This window comes from Medicago truncatula, chromosome 1, assembly GCF_003473485.1.
Source record: "Medicago truncatula cultivar Jemalong A17 chromosome 1, MtrunA17r5.0-ANR, whole genome shotgun sequence".
NCBI lineage: Eukaryota > Viridiplantae > Streptophyta > Magnoliopsida > Fabales > Fabaceae > Medicago > Medicago truncatula.
The window spans coordinates 49,710,093-49,725,711 of record NC_053042.1 but is presented as its reverse complement, the minus strand read 5'-3'; the positions used below and the strand labels follow the sequence as shown (position 1 = coordinate 49,725,711).

General features: G+C 33.6%; 1 pseudogene; it reads right to left on the bottom strand.

Moving 5' to 3' along the window:
• Positions 1-6,409: 6,409 nt before the first annotated feature.
• LOC11413152 (O-fucosyltransferase 1-like) lies at positions 6,410-13,404 on the bottom strand (annotated as a pseudogene).
• Positions 13,405-15,619: the final 2,215 nt, after the last annotated feature.

The window sequence follows — 15,619 nt, the reverse complement described above, 5'->3', positions numbered from 1 at the left end:
ACGGTCCAAAATATTTTAGATGTCCTGTAACATGATATAATTATATGGATTGACTGCAAAAATAACAAGGATTTCCGAAGTCCAAAACCACTCAAAACCGTTAAAATAAAATAGACAAATCCATAAATTAAAACAGAGAAAATGTGAACAAAATAAATGTTAAGTGTCCCATAAGACTTGAACATATGAGTTTATAAAGATTAAGTCAGACTCAACTCAAATTTTAGTATGATATTTATTATAATCTATAAAAATCCATTTAACCACGTGTCATGTGATCATCTTTTTTTGGGTCATTTGAGTCATGCTTCAAATATTCTAAATACAGACGTTAGTAAAGGCAATCCTCACTTAATAATATCATGTAGGGGTACTTAATCTAACGCTTCTAAAATATATTTTATAGAGTTTGAAAAAAGTTATATTATTCTCGGAAATAAAATAACTTTTGTTTTTCCTTTCAAGAAAATGGGTGGTAAAAATATTGTCGAATAGAGATGATATAAAATTTAGATAACTATCCAATTCTCATGAATGTGATTAGTATTAACCAAACGCACATTAGGGAATAAAATTTCTATTATTATTTCTCGAAAAATTATTCCTTAGACTAAAAACTCAAAAGACTGCATCTAATAATTCATGGAGCATGTCATGGGTCTCATACTATATTAAGTTATACGATATAACCGATTCTTAATTAGAAACTCAGCTTATAAACTCTTTATAAATTCATTTTTTATCTTTAATATTATGCGAGGCTTGTGTTTTGCCCTATAATATACATTTCATAAGAGAAATCAACTAAATGTGTATGGTGCAAACTAATACTGCAATAATAATACCCACCATCCATCCATCCATAATTTAAATATTAATTATTTCCCCACTCTTGTGGCCGGGGTACACCTTTCCATTCCATGTGAAGACACCACTCAATTCCTTAACCTTTTTGGTGAAAGACAGGAGTTGTACTTTCTAGCAAAATTACTCAAATCATGCCATTAGTGGTATTTCATTTCATACTTTAATTGAGTTTAAGACTAAACATACATAAAGCCACAATGTTCCTGATAAGATTGTTGCCTACTAGTCTAAAATTAATGTGTCAATCTCCTTTATCATTTCAATCATGTTTTTACTAGCACATAAGATCAGATATGGTTTGGCATCTCAAACTTGGTAAGTGTCAACTCCCTCACCAGAAAAATGTACTAATATCTTAATCATATTTTCATTGCCAACTGTCAACATTGCAGTTGTCTGAATAGAACTAAATTTAAATCCCTAATTAAGTAAGATTTTTTATTCGAAAAATGTAAACTGAAAAATTTGCGATTGAAAGGGGAGACTTCACTAAAAGGTGACAGCTAAATTTTGCGGAGAGATTAATCATCAATAAGGATACTTCAAACTACTAACATGGTTACCAATCTTTTTTTCGTTGCCAACAATTGACTCAAATGATAAAATTTCCTAAATTCCAAACTACATAATATCCCACATCAGATCATATAGGACAAGGAATATTGGGTAAGAGAAGAGGGACAGAGAGATGACATTTATCAGTTCCATTAGTAGAGGCAACTAATTAACATGATGGCGTAGTAGTTGTGACTATGTCATGCAAATAGCTGGTAAGAGTAATTGATAAGCATTTCCTTATGAGAAAAATCCCATCAAATAGACATACTCAACAAGGTTGGACCTTAGTTACAACAACACTATAGTTTCTTGATTGAGACAGTGTCACAATTAGGACATACACAGTTCCATCCTCATTTTTATCTCCATTATAAGATTGGTCACTTTGCTTCAATCATGTTTGTACCATTATTTGTTGGTGGGTCTAGTGGAAGATTTGACCATCAATGTTGGGGGGCAGAGACAATCAAAATTTGATTTTGGTTTTGGAGTTTTGAAGAAAAAGGTGTGCTTGATTGTGTCATATCCAAAGTATGTTAACTTATATTTGGAAATTAAATTAATGTAGCAACTTGACCTAGTTGCTTTTCAACTTTGATAATGTATATATACATTATGGGAACTTAATTTACCGAATTTTCATATGAAACATTTCGCTATAATTTTTTTAAAACTTGCATGGATATATATAAATTACTTTAAAATGTGCAATAATTTAAAAGAAAATTTATTTAAAAAAAATAAAAGAACAAATAGAGTAGCACAATCCGTGTCTCGTTTTATTCATAAATGGAAAGAAGATACTATTTGTCCATATTATAAGGTGTAAGTAAGCAGATAGCCATCCCCATGTCTATTATGATTACCGCCTGTCCATCAAGAAATGTCACATGCCTTATTATATGAAGAATTTTAATTATTGTGCACGATTGCAAGTTTCAATTTGAGTTCTTTCTAATTCCACTCTCTCACTCTACACACAGTGAGAGAGAGCTTCTGTAAAAAAAAAAAATAATAAATAAAAAAAAACCACAGTGAGAGAGAGCAGCGTTGTAAATTTTGATTTTAATTACGTGTGATTTTTTTTTTTGGTACAAGAGAGGGCCGAAGCCCAAAACAAAAAATTAAACAATTATACGAACATTTCTAGGCATACAAGCTCCAGAGATGTCATTAAAGAGGAAACTATTGAGCTCATTAGGAGGGGTCTCCAAAATAGTAAAATTCTATGAATCCATGGTAAGGCTGAAGTTGGCAAGCCAATCAACACTTCTGTTGCCTCCTCTCAAAGTGTGATGAACCTGAATCTGCCAATTATGATTCAAAATATTTTGAATACGCCTAATGAGCACAGGGGTTGTCCCATTCATCTTGCAATTATTTGTTATCATGACAATAAACAATTTTGAATCACTTTCAACGCAAAGCTGAGAAATACCGTCCCTCCAAGCCAACTCTAGACCAAGGTACATACCCCACATCTCTGCAAGAAGAGCATCACAAGCGTCAATCTTGCGGACAAAACCTTTGATTCATCTACCATTAGCATCCCGAAGTAAGCCTCCACAACCCGAGCGATCTCCATTCTCTTTACAAGCTCCATCACAATTGAGTTTGATCCATCCCTCTTGAGGATATTTCCAGTCAATATAAATTGTTTCAATGTGTCGAAGATCCATTTGAAAATGATTGAGTGTACAATCTTCAATATCACTAGTAAACTTTTGGATGATACTTGTGGGATTCTCTGGTCTCTGGAAATTTTCCTCGAAGACTGTCTTGTTCCGCCATTTTCAAATATACCAGCAAGTAGTCATGAAAGTTGTCTTCCACTTAGAGTTGAGATCTCTGTTTTGACGCTTGTTGAGGTTTGTAAAAATCCAATTCCTACAATCAAAGGAAAAAATATACAATTTGAAGGTACAAGTCCGATCCATACCTGAGTTGCATAAGTGCAAAGTGATTATATAAACGTAAAGTATTTTTAATAATTTTACGTTTTTTTTCATCAGCTAATTTTATTAATAATTTTTAGCATTAGAGTCAGAAAGCTAAAAAGGTAATTTTGCGTATAAAATGACAACTTTTAAACTAATTATTATGCATGATTGCAATCTTCAACTCTCATTCTACACGTATATACGCATTGAGAGAGTAGAAAGAGAGTCAAATTGGGTACCAAGTTTAAATTTTGATATTTGTAAAAAGGAAAGTGCAAGTTCAGCCGATGGAAGTTGGTCCAGTTAGTCATTTGCAAGAGCGTAAATTCAAATACCTTCATGCAGGTCCCAAGTAGGCAACTTGTTGGTTGGTAAGTTGAAGGACACTAAAGGTGTCTTAACCAAACAAAAAAATACATTTAAAAAATTATGGATTATCACCGTCTGTGAGATTAAACTTATGGGTTCAATCTCATAAACAGGGTCATAATCCCAAATCCATAACACTTTGATAGTTATGTTAGAAAGTGTGAGTGTTATATATAAGTTACTATTATCCTCAACTCTCAAATAATGTGGGACTTTCTGATGTACCGAAACAATATCATATAACCATTTACATAATTTGATTCACCAGTTCAAATATTAATTATGAGATATGCTATATGTTACGAATAGTAACGAACAAATGTCATTAACCAATCCCTTCTTGTGCACGCCCGAAGCAGATCAGGGGGTTCTCTAGCAATGTCTCTAATGGGATCAGCATGTGCAGATAACACAGTTCGCATGGGGTGGTGTTAAATCTGGCTTTGAGGTGCAACTCTAGTTTCCCAACTTAGAAAAATGGGACAACATTGAAAACATAAGCTCCTTTTACGGAGAAGCTAGATATTATTAATTAATACTACTCCCTCCGTCCCTAATTATAAGACCCTTTTGAGAATATTTTTTGTCCCTTTTTATAAGACCCTTTTGTTATTTCCAACTACATTAATTATTTCTTTGCATACATGCCCCTATTTATTATACATCTTTTTCTTAATCAACAATAAATAACATGTTGAAAACATAAACTAACCTTCTTTCTTAAAGGATAAAATTGTAAAAACAATAGTGATTACAAACAACTTTAATACAAATATCCACTATCTTAATTCCCGTGATTTTGGCAAAAGGATCTTATATATAGGGACGGAGAGAGTATTATTTATTTAGTTACACAATGGTATTTCATTCTTAAAAGTGCATATAAATATCATATTTTACATAGGGAGGACTATGCTCCAAAATGGTAAAACAACCAAAAATGAAAAATGACAAACCGAACTTGATCTCAGGTACTAATGGGATAGGCGTAATGCACTCAACTTGGAGTACATTTTGATGAGTGATTGTGGAATTTGTGCATTTTTAAGTGATGACTGTAGGCTTCTCTCTCCCTGTGAACTCTTTGAGCTTTGAAACGGATAATGCTAAATCTGCATAATACTAAGAGCAATTAGTCACCTAGAAAAATAAGCAAACTAGTTTATATTACTATACTTTAGGTACACAAAAATAACGTATTAATGGTTTCAAGGCAATTTGAGCGTCAAGGTCGTGTTTAGAAACATCTGGTTCAAACTGTTCAATATACAAGCACCAGCAGAACCTGTTCCCTGTAAGACAAAACATTGTACATAATCACTTAATATTTAATTGGCTAAAATATGTTTTTGATCCCTGCAAATATAGCGAGTTTGGGTTTTGGTCCCTGGTAAAAAAAAAAATTGAAATTAATCCCTGCAAATTTTTTTGTTTAAAATAGTCCCTGGACCCACTTTCTTGCTTATTTGGCAGGCTTTTGCTTATATGTCACTTGTTGACTATACAATCTTGTACATGTGGCTCACACGTGTTATTTACTTATTTTAAATATTTTATGAATTAATTTAATTAAAATAAAGTTTATTTGTCAAAAAAAAAAATAATTAAATGAAACAGAAAAAGGAGAATATCTAAGGTTATCCAATTTCCCCTTCTTCTTCGATCAATCTTCTTAATTTTTTTTTCCTTCCAAATCTTAGGTTTCCAATTTCCCCTTCTTCTTCTTCTTTTTCATGTTTCAATTTTGTATCCCCTTGGTGTTTGTTGATGGGTCTGAACAAATCTGATTAAGAACAACAAAATTCTCTCACACAGTTTGTCATCGATTTGTAGGCTCTTTCAATATTCAGCCAGATGCAGTGCCGAATCCGGATCTGAAATTGAGGACAACATCATCAACACCGGTGATCTTTGTCTCTTGCTTGAAAGTCCCCCTTCCTCCCTCTCTCTCTCTGAACAGAAAAAGTTCCCAAATCCAGGTCCAAGAAGGAAAGACAATCATGGGGAAAAACCGTTTTTGGAGGATTTTGTCTTGGTGAATGAAGAGGCTGAGAAGTAGTGGTTTTGAATTTGAATCAGATTCGAATTTGGGGGATTAGGGTTGCGACAGTACTGGGTTATCGAGATTAAATGTCGTGAGTTTGGGAATAAACTTCTAGCTTTGGGATTTTAACTTGGTGATGATGATGAATTTTTTATTTTGATAAATATTTATAACTTCTCAAATCTGGAAATCAGTATATGAACATCATTTCTTTGTGTTTTTTATGATTCCAGTTTAATTAAATATTTTTTTAATTTTAAAAACAAATTTTATTTTAATCAAAATAATTTATAAAATGTTAAAAATTAGTAAAAAGCCATGGTGTGCCATGTATACAAGGTGATACAGTCAACATCTGACATCTAAGCAAAAACTAGCCGAATAAGCAGGAAAATGAGCTCAAGGACTAATTTAGAAAACAAAAAAATTTGCAGGGATGAATTTCAAAAAAAAATTTACCAGGGACTAAAACCCAAATTTGCTATATTTGCAGGGATCAAAAGCATATTTTAGCCTATTTAATTTTTGATAAAAAAAAAAATAAAAAAAAAAAAATTAAAGAAACGCTGCGCTGATAAACGATAAATAATTCTTGAACCATCCGTAAAAACAAACCGGACCCCTTGTTTTGATACCACACTTCGATCTACCTGCACATTTAAATTAAATCAGATTTTGAACTATGGTTGCTTGACCTTGAGTTGAAAAAATATATATAAACTTGATAGGAATGTGCACATTGTAAGTACTTACAGGATCAGTGTATGTAAAATCATCTGCAAACTGGAGGACATAACTTCCTGTAGAAGAATACTCATCATACTTCAAATATGCTCAGGATCAGTGTCTGCTAATGATAATAAAGTGCTTGTAAGTTGTAGTAACTTACCATACTTATCACCGGGCTTGCTCTTAGACAAACACTCTCTTAGATACTCTATCATCTTATTGGCCCCTTCGGATTCACATTCCTATATTTAAATTTATCAAAAATCAAAAGAAAAAGAAACGAAACATCACACTTAACCTAGCTCATGGTAATAAGAAATGGTGAACACAATGGTACCATGTAGTTTGGTTGGGTATGTACCCCTCATCCAATCAATCAATGCCATATCCTATTTTCATATTAATTTATTTTAAAATAAATAAAAATGTTACAAATTTTGCCTAGAGGGTACCCAGTACCCCAATCAAACTCCAAAGTACCTACAAATTAGCCTTAAGAAATTTCAAAGCAAAACTGAACTAAATAATGAAGTGCGAAAAAGTATGATACATGTAAATCATCAATTGCAACAATGATACCAACCTCGTAGTCATATCTAGAAAAGAAATTTCTACCATAGGTTGCCCAATGTTCCTTTACAACATCAAATACAGAGATCAATTTCTCCCCTGGTTTTGTATCTTTGTTGTGGTGAGCAATAATAGAAATCCAAGCTAATACAGCCCTAGTAATTGGAAATAAACAACTTACATAAGACAGTTAAAATGTAAAAAAGTTGACAAAACTTCGATAATGTTTGATAAATGCTTGCGGCACTGTATCTCAATAAAAATATGACATGTATTTTGGCCACCTCATCTTCCTTTACAAGGTTGTTCGAGTGAGATACAAAAAATAATAGACATTTGAACCCCACCCCTAACAAAACTAGTAATTGGACACATTCAAAAAGGTTAACCTGTGCAGCTTCTCTATTAAAGTATCGACCATCACCTCCCAACACCAACACTCCATTATTGTAATCCTCCGGCGGCAATGAATTAAACAGTGCCTATAAATTCACATAAGTTTAATTCACTTACAAAGCAAAACACATTAAACCGCGTAATCATACATTGCACAGAATCCTACAAACCTGAATCCAATTTGCAAGGTAATTTAAATCAGTGCCTATATCTGCTCAAGCTTTTGTAGAGTTTGTGTCTATAGATGCTTTTGCCAATTCATCATGCAGAACATTTAAAACATCATTAGGTGGACAGTTGTCTTCTGGGTTCTTTGCTGATGTTTGACAGAAGCATTCAGGCCAAGAATTTGAATAGAAAGACTCAGGAGAAACCCGCTTATGAGCTTCACCAAAGTTTGTTTTAAGCATTACTTTCCTAACGGCCTCATCAAAAACGGTCATTCGTCCATTCTCCCTATCAATGAAAATGGGGGCAAGAGCTTTTCTATCAGGTCTGATTGTAGTCCGAAAGCCATAATAAAGGCGATGACCAAGGAGGTTGTTTGCAAAGTTGCTTGGGCCATTATAGGTTGGCAAGAAAATGTCAGAAAGAAAGCAGAACATGTAATCCACAGCAGAACCTGCCAATCCCCTAGTGTTCTCAGCAAGCTCTTCAGAGTGATCTACAGAACTGTGATTCTCAAGTCTGGGGAACAAACTGCGAAATGGATTCATAAATCGATCCCCACCAAACAATTCACCAGCTGCAAGATATATCCTGGTAGAATTGTCAAAACCCAATGCACGCAAAATAAGACCAACCTGCAGTTAGAACAGATCAATCTATATCCAATTAAATTGTTGGCATCATAACTTTCAACAAATTTGTAATCTGTATAATCATCAACACGCATACCATTTGCCAGACAACGAACATTTTTTTTTTTTGCAAAGGCAGACAGAAATAGTTAGAAGATAATCGGTATAAAACTAATTCTTACCTCCTCGGGAGTCAATGGGCATTTTCCAATGGCTCTTCTTTCTTTATAGACTAGTTTTTTAGGTGCAAATTTTTTTTTCCGATGCTCCTTCAGAAGCTTTTGCTTCTCAGGTGTAAATATATCAAAGCATCTACATTCACATTTAACATGAGTAATTTAGAGAAAGAAACATTAAATTATATTTTCAATGGAAGAAAAATTAGTTTATGTATCCGTCAATAAAACAGATTCTATAATTTCTACTCTTTGATCAGCACTTATAGAACATGCAAATACAGATACGGCCAAACACTCGGGACATAGCAGGAAGATATCCCAAATGCATATTTAAAAAAATAAATATACGTTATGTTCTTAAATAGAAGAGCATTCTGTGTTTTGCACAAATAAATGTGCTGCACATCAACTGGGACAGACATGAAAGCTCGCAGCCAAAGTTAACCAAAACATTCAAAGCAGTTTAAGGGAGTAAGCGTGTGAACAAGTTTCTGAAATTCTATATACTATTATTATTATACTATTATTAAGCGTCTGGGTGTATCCACGAAAGAGTTACAAATTACAATTTGTCAAATAAAAATGTCATTTTCCTAGAGAGATGTTTAGAAATATAAAAGCACTACAAGAGAAATAGACACAGTAAAAGGACTTTGGAATGGCCATTAGAGATGTTTAGAAACAATAAAAAAGAACTACAACAGGTCCACTGATGGATTGAAATTTCACGCCTTTGATCCATGTTTTCTGACAAAAATTGGCATTTTCTTCAACAACGAAAAAAAAAAAAAATGACAAAATGCCTATATCTCAATTGATGTGAACGCACATGCATTCAAGATAAGTAGATAACTTACCAGGCAAATGCCAACATATCCAGCTCAAACCGAAGAATGGACATGAAGGGTCCTTGTCCACGTAGCTTATCAACTATTGATTGACTTAGCTTCATGATATGTGGCTTGAATCTTAATGCATAATAGTTAACTCTACACCTCAACCTTTGGTACTCAGGATTGTCAATTTCTTCAGCTAACCGGTGTGAAAAGGGAGTAAGATAAATGGCACCATGTTCCTTCATTTCCTTGAGAGCATCAGTAGTATACCAACTTATAGGAGCATCTCTAGGGGGCCGGATCTGTTTCAAATAACATTTGAAGTTTTGAACATGATATCCAGGAAATTAAAATAGTTTCAAACTAATCAATTGCCAAATATTATAATCTACCTTAAATGCCTTTAATTTGTTCTTTTTGACGTTTTTCTCATTTTCTGGAATGCTTTCTACAATTTTTACGTCAAACCTCAGTGTTCTGATGAAGTGCTCAACATCATAGATACCATGGAAATCACTGCATGTAAAACAAACAAACAAATAAATAGATATATGACCTATTGCATATAACGCGACACCAATTCATCACAAATTTAACAATCAATGAGACCAGAATCTTTACAACCGTAGAAAAGGTGCCTCTTCTCCTAAATCAGAATAAGATTCTAACCAACAAGAGGTCCAAAACAAAAACAATTAAATTAAAGAAACTTCGTCTGGATATTCAAGTGAATTTTGGATGTCAATTGCCAAAAGTAGAACATATTTTTGTGCTAGATTAAACACATTTCTGTATTACTATAAGAAAAGCTTAAATAAAATTAACAAGCACCCAACTAATAAATCCATCTGATGAATGACCAAGCATCTGATGCTAGTTTTATAGAAAAGTATAAATTGAGATACCTTGCTAAGAACATGCAAAGGCTATAAGAAAAAATGCAAACATTTCAAATTTGTTTATTAAAAGATGCACCCAAGATCAAGCGAATGGTAATTTCCCCATTGATAGTAATCCTAGCATATTGTTTCCATACAAAGCTAATCCAGCAATTACATGCTATCAGATGTACAAGAACTTAACCAGAAACTATCCTTTAACTATGTGTGGGGAAAATAATATATCATCTATTCCCTATGAAGTAACAGCAAATGACCATAAGGTCTTCTCAATGGATGGTCTAAGGAGGCATGTTAAAAAGAACTAAATACCTTTTATTATAAGTAACACACATTTTTCTAGGCAAACTAAACACAAATTTATGCAAAATCCATGTTTCAATAATAAGTCCATCTGATAAATGACCGAGAATCTAATGCTAGTTTTATAGAAAAGTATAAATTGAGATACCTTGCTAAGAACATGCAAATGGAATAAGAACACATGCAAACATTTCCAATTTGTTTATTACAAGATGCACCCAAGGTCAAGCGAATGGCAAATTTCCCCATTGATAATAATCCTAGTATATTGTTTAGACACAGTTAATCCAGCAATTACTTGCTATCAGATGTACAAGAACTTGACCAGAAACTATCTTTTAACTTTGTGTGGGAAAAATAATATCATATATTCCCTATGAAGTAACAACAAATATAACCATAAGGTCTTTCTCAAGGGAGGGTCTACAGAGACATGTTAAAAAGAACTAAATACCTTTTATTATAAGTTAAACACAATTTTCTAGGCAAACTAAACACAAATTTATGCAAAATCCATGTTTCAATAATAAGCCCATGTATTTAAATATGTGGAAGTGTTTTTCAATTACAATAAAATTAATACACTATAATGCATTCACTACAGGAGTGCTTCTAAATTTTAAGGAGGAAGTTGGAGACGAAATGCAAGAATATGCACGTGGAACATTGTAAAGAGTTTAAAACAGTTATCACCTTGTTTCATGGAAATCATGCGGTGGGTGAATAAAAATCAACGGAGCACATCTATTCTTGCCTTTCTTGTTTTATTATTTTGCCAGAACAAGCATTATCCTTCACTACAAACTGTTGAGTTCGCCATATCCTAATACGTTAGTAGACGCCTAATGGTAATAACAACAGCTTTGTCCCCGTGAGCTTAGCTCAATTGGAAGGGATATTACGGTATACAGGGGCTGGGGTTTGAACCCCAGATTCCCCACTAATTCACCTTAAAGGGTGAATTTCTAGCCACTGGCTACTTGACCAAAAAAATAAAAAAATAATAACAACAGCTTTTGTCAAGTAATTATTTATTATTCATAAACAAAAGTAATTATTAATTAATAAACTAACAGTTATTATTAATTAATAAACTAACTAGTTAAGTAGTGATCACGTTCAAATTGGGAATCAACAAATACTCCTATGTTCAAGAAAAAAGAAATAGCACACATATCTTCTACCATTTGAATCAAAATTGAGAATTTGATGAACAAGTTTTGTGGATCAGAAGTAAGTTAAGAATAAAAATTTTCAAGACAATTAGAGATATACCTGTTATCCTGCCAGTAGGGGTTTGCATCCAATTCAGGCAGCACTAGTGTAGCATTCATGATCCGCGCAGCAAGAACAGCGTTAGAGATCTACAGCATTAACATAGAAATATATAAATACAATACAGAGAACAAAAGAACCGTCATATATATATATATATATATGAAAACCCCCATCCCAACAACAGCATTGGATTCACCTAGCATAAAAAAAACAAATACTACACACTAAGAAGCTCTGATACTACGATACGGATAAGATATGACACAGATGCGGAGATTTGTGAAATTTTTTAAAATCAAGATACGACACAGACAAAATACATTAAAAAAATCCACAATCTATACACAGATTCATAGCTAATTTCTCATAAATACATAAACATATAAGTAGTTAATAGACATAGACATGGTTACATATAACTTCCCCGCCTGTATCGGTAAGTATTATTTTTTCTACTCTAAATGTGTCACAAAAGCATGCAATTTTGCTTTTAGTTAGGACGACATATCATAAATGTATCGTATTTCGATTTAGATATCGATAACAACTGCGTACTGTTTCTATTTCGCAAGAAGTATCAAAGATGTATCTGAGAAGTATCGTTAAAAATATTTCCAAAAAGAATGAAAAAAAAAAAAACTATTGGATACTTGATGGGTATGTATTGGGAAGTATTGGACGTTTATTTGTATCGGAGACGTGTCAAATACATGTATCGGATTCGTGTCAGACATTGATACTTCTCAATATTTTGAAGTATCTAGGCTTCATTGACTACACGGTTAGTTAATTAACAGTGAATGCACTAAACCAGTATAGAAAATAGCAACCCTATATACTCATAAAATTCCATCACATTTTACAGTAAGAGAATGGGAAGGTACAAACTGCAGTACGCTGCTGATTCAGTCCACCATTGCATCGAACCCGCAAATAGCCATTATTCTTACTCGGAGGAGCTGGAAAAAAACACCATAACACATTATCAGAAAATTCTATAACAACCATACTCAATTAAAAACTCTTGCATGAGAAACAGTCTGTAACTACAAGAACAGATAGATACGGGGCCAATGAGAACGCGGTGACGACGACGGTCGCCAACCACTGGAATCGGCATTGCTCCAAAGCTCTTCTAACCGGATCTGCTCAACAATAAACAAATAAAAAATTCGCTGAGTTTCGCATTACAAAAATTCGTAGAGATTCTGAACTGAACAATTTTAAAAGAACCTCTGATCGAAAAATGGATTGAACATTCTCATTTGATGAAGAGTAGAACAATGAGAACGTGCAGATCAAGAGTACGATAGCAGCAATTGATAACTTCGCAACCATTCCTTTGAATCCTGATCCTCCGATGTGTCTTCCATTCTGCCGGTGAAGTCCAGGTCTGCAACAATCGACATTTTCGACTTTTGAGAATTGAAATCGAAATCGAAAATCAAATTCGAATAAGTGTCTAAAATTTACCTTCTCATAGTGGAGATTTAGTAGCGGTACTCTTCTTATGTTGTATTTTCTGGATTTTTTGGGTTTTGGTTGAGAAGAAGACGAAGTTGTTAAGAAAATGAATGAGAAAATGAAGTTTTAATTTTTTGAAAGATGAAGTTTTTCTGAATTTTCACGTGCCTCTCCTTTACCTTTCCTTTTTAATTTTTCTTTTCCATTTGTTTAATTCAACAATTTAACATGCTACATTTTTATTTTTTAAAAATGGTTAATTACAGGTGTTGTGCCAAACCAGCGTTGAGTTGGTCAAAATTGATCAAAAAGATCAGAGATGCAAATTGGCTAAATCTTAGGGGCTAAAATTGTAGTTTTTGTACATAAGGGGCTAAAATCGCAACTTTTTGAAAGTTAGGAGGAAAAGTGCACTTAAGCCAAAATTGTATTAATTTTGGCTCTCCAAATAGTAGTATGCCAAATTAGCTAAAGACATTTTGTTATCTTCTTGTTGCCAATCAAACCACCAAATGACCCAAAGAAGACCGGAAGATCTACAACATCAACAATACCAAACCTAACAACCAGAGCACCCCACACCAGACCAGTGCCACAAAATTGCAGTTAAGAAAAGGATATGAACTATAGTTTCTAATTGGCCCTCATAAAAAAACAGTCAACAAAGACATGATCAAGGATAATCCCTATGTGAGCTAAATTAGATTTCAACTAGATGTTATCATCCAACAACTTCTAGGATAACGTTGACACCTCGGACAGAGCTCCACTGTTCCAAATATTATAGAACACAAAAGAGGTTGAATTACCTAGAGCGACTTCATGAGTAAACTTTAGAGCAATCTCACAATATGATGAGTTCCAAAAAAGGATCCACAAAAATCCAAATGTCGTAACCATGAAATGTCCTTCGAAGACCAGGTAGTCGTAGATAAGATAAACAAACTTTCCTTTTGACTCTCTTGTTCCCACTCGAAAAGTCTTCTCTAACCGAAACTCCATCGACACTTGTTGCCATCTCTTTCTCTCACATTTGCCACCTTCGCTGTCTTTTGTTCCAAAAGCAAATACAGTCGAGAGAATCTCTCAAATAGAGACGCTTCATATCCACGTATCGGTCCAAAACTTCATGTAATTGCCACTACCCACTTTCCTTTCCACTAAATTAGCAAACTAGAAATATAATTAAATGGAATAAAGCGGAAAAGAATGGAATAAAACATACATTTCCATTCAACTCGTCTAAACTTTTCATTATATATGAAAAATGTGTAAGTTTAGATATAATTACATCTTCTTATACCTTTCATACACGTCCCAAAAAGTTGAAGGACATCGAAGGTGTATTAAGCAGAAGGTCAAGGCTTTAAACCCTGCAAATTAACATAAACCAACAAACATTTGTAGATTTGTTCATCCAGAAATTAAATAATTGTCATACAATTTATTTTATCATTCTAATGAATGATAAAAAGAAGAGAAATGCTAAATAGTGTCCTTAGGATATTGAATAAGAGAACAAAATAAAAATGTTGTATTGGAAAATGGTAAAAAATGATCGAGTCTAACTTGTAAAAAATTTAAAAATCGTTGTTTCCAATATAAAGCTATTAATCTTGGTTACCTTAACAAGTATCCTTAGGACACTTGTTACGACCCCTTGTTAGTGTTGTGAATTCGGACTCAAAACCACACAATGAAAACAAAGATGTGTGGAGCAAACGATAGTTGTAACCAATTCAAAGTAAATACAAGCAACAACAATAATAACAACACCTAGATCTAATCTACTAATAATGTGAAAGGCTCAAAACCACAAGCAAAAGATAAAGAGAGAAGAGAAACAAACACACCAAAGATTGTTTACCCAGTTCGATCCAACTTGACCTACTCTGGGGGAGAGATTGATCTCTCCAATCCACTATGAATGAGTTCTTACAAAGAGATACACATGAGTTACAAGAAATTAGCTTCAACGAGCTCACAAAGAACAAACCTAATTTTTATCCATTTTCCCAATCTCACAAATGAACAAGACACTCAATGATTTTCACTCACCCAAGGTGTTTACAATGTTTTCCACCCCAAGAGAACCATAATCAAAGACCCTCAACAATAAAGTTACCTTCTTTGATTTCCCAAGTTTTTCTCTCTTGAAGCTCTCCTTAAAAATTGAATTGGAACACTTAAATAACAGTCTTCAGCTGTCAAAATCGTGACATGATTGGCCAAATCGTGTCACGGTTGATACGTACGACCCAAGGTACGACCAACTTTATCCTGAAAATGTGCCAAGCATGCCAAAAATCGTGTCACGGTTGAACGCTCATAAAACCATGCTCACGGCCTTGCGAAATCGTGACACGGTACACAAATCGTGTCACAAT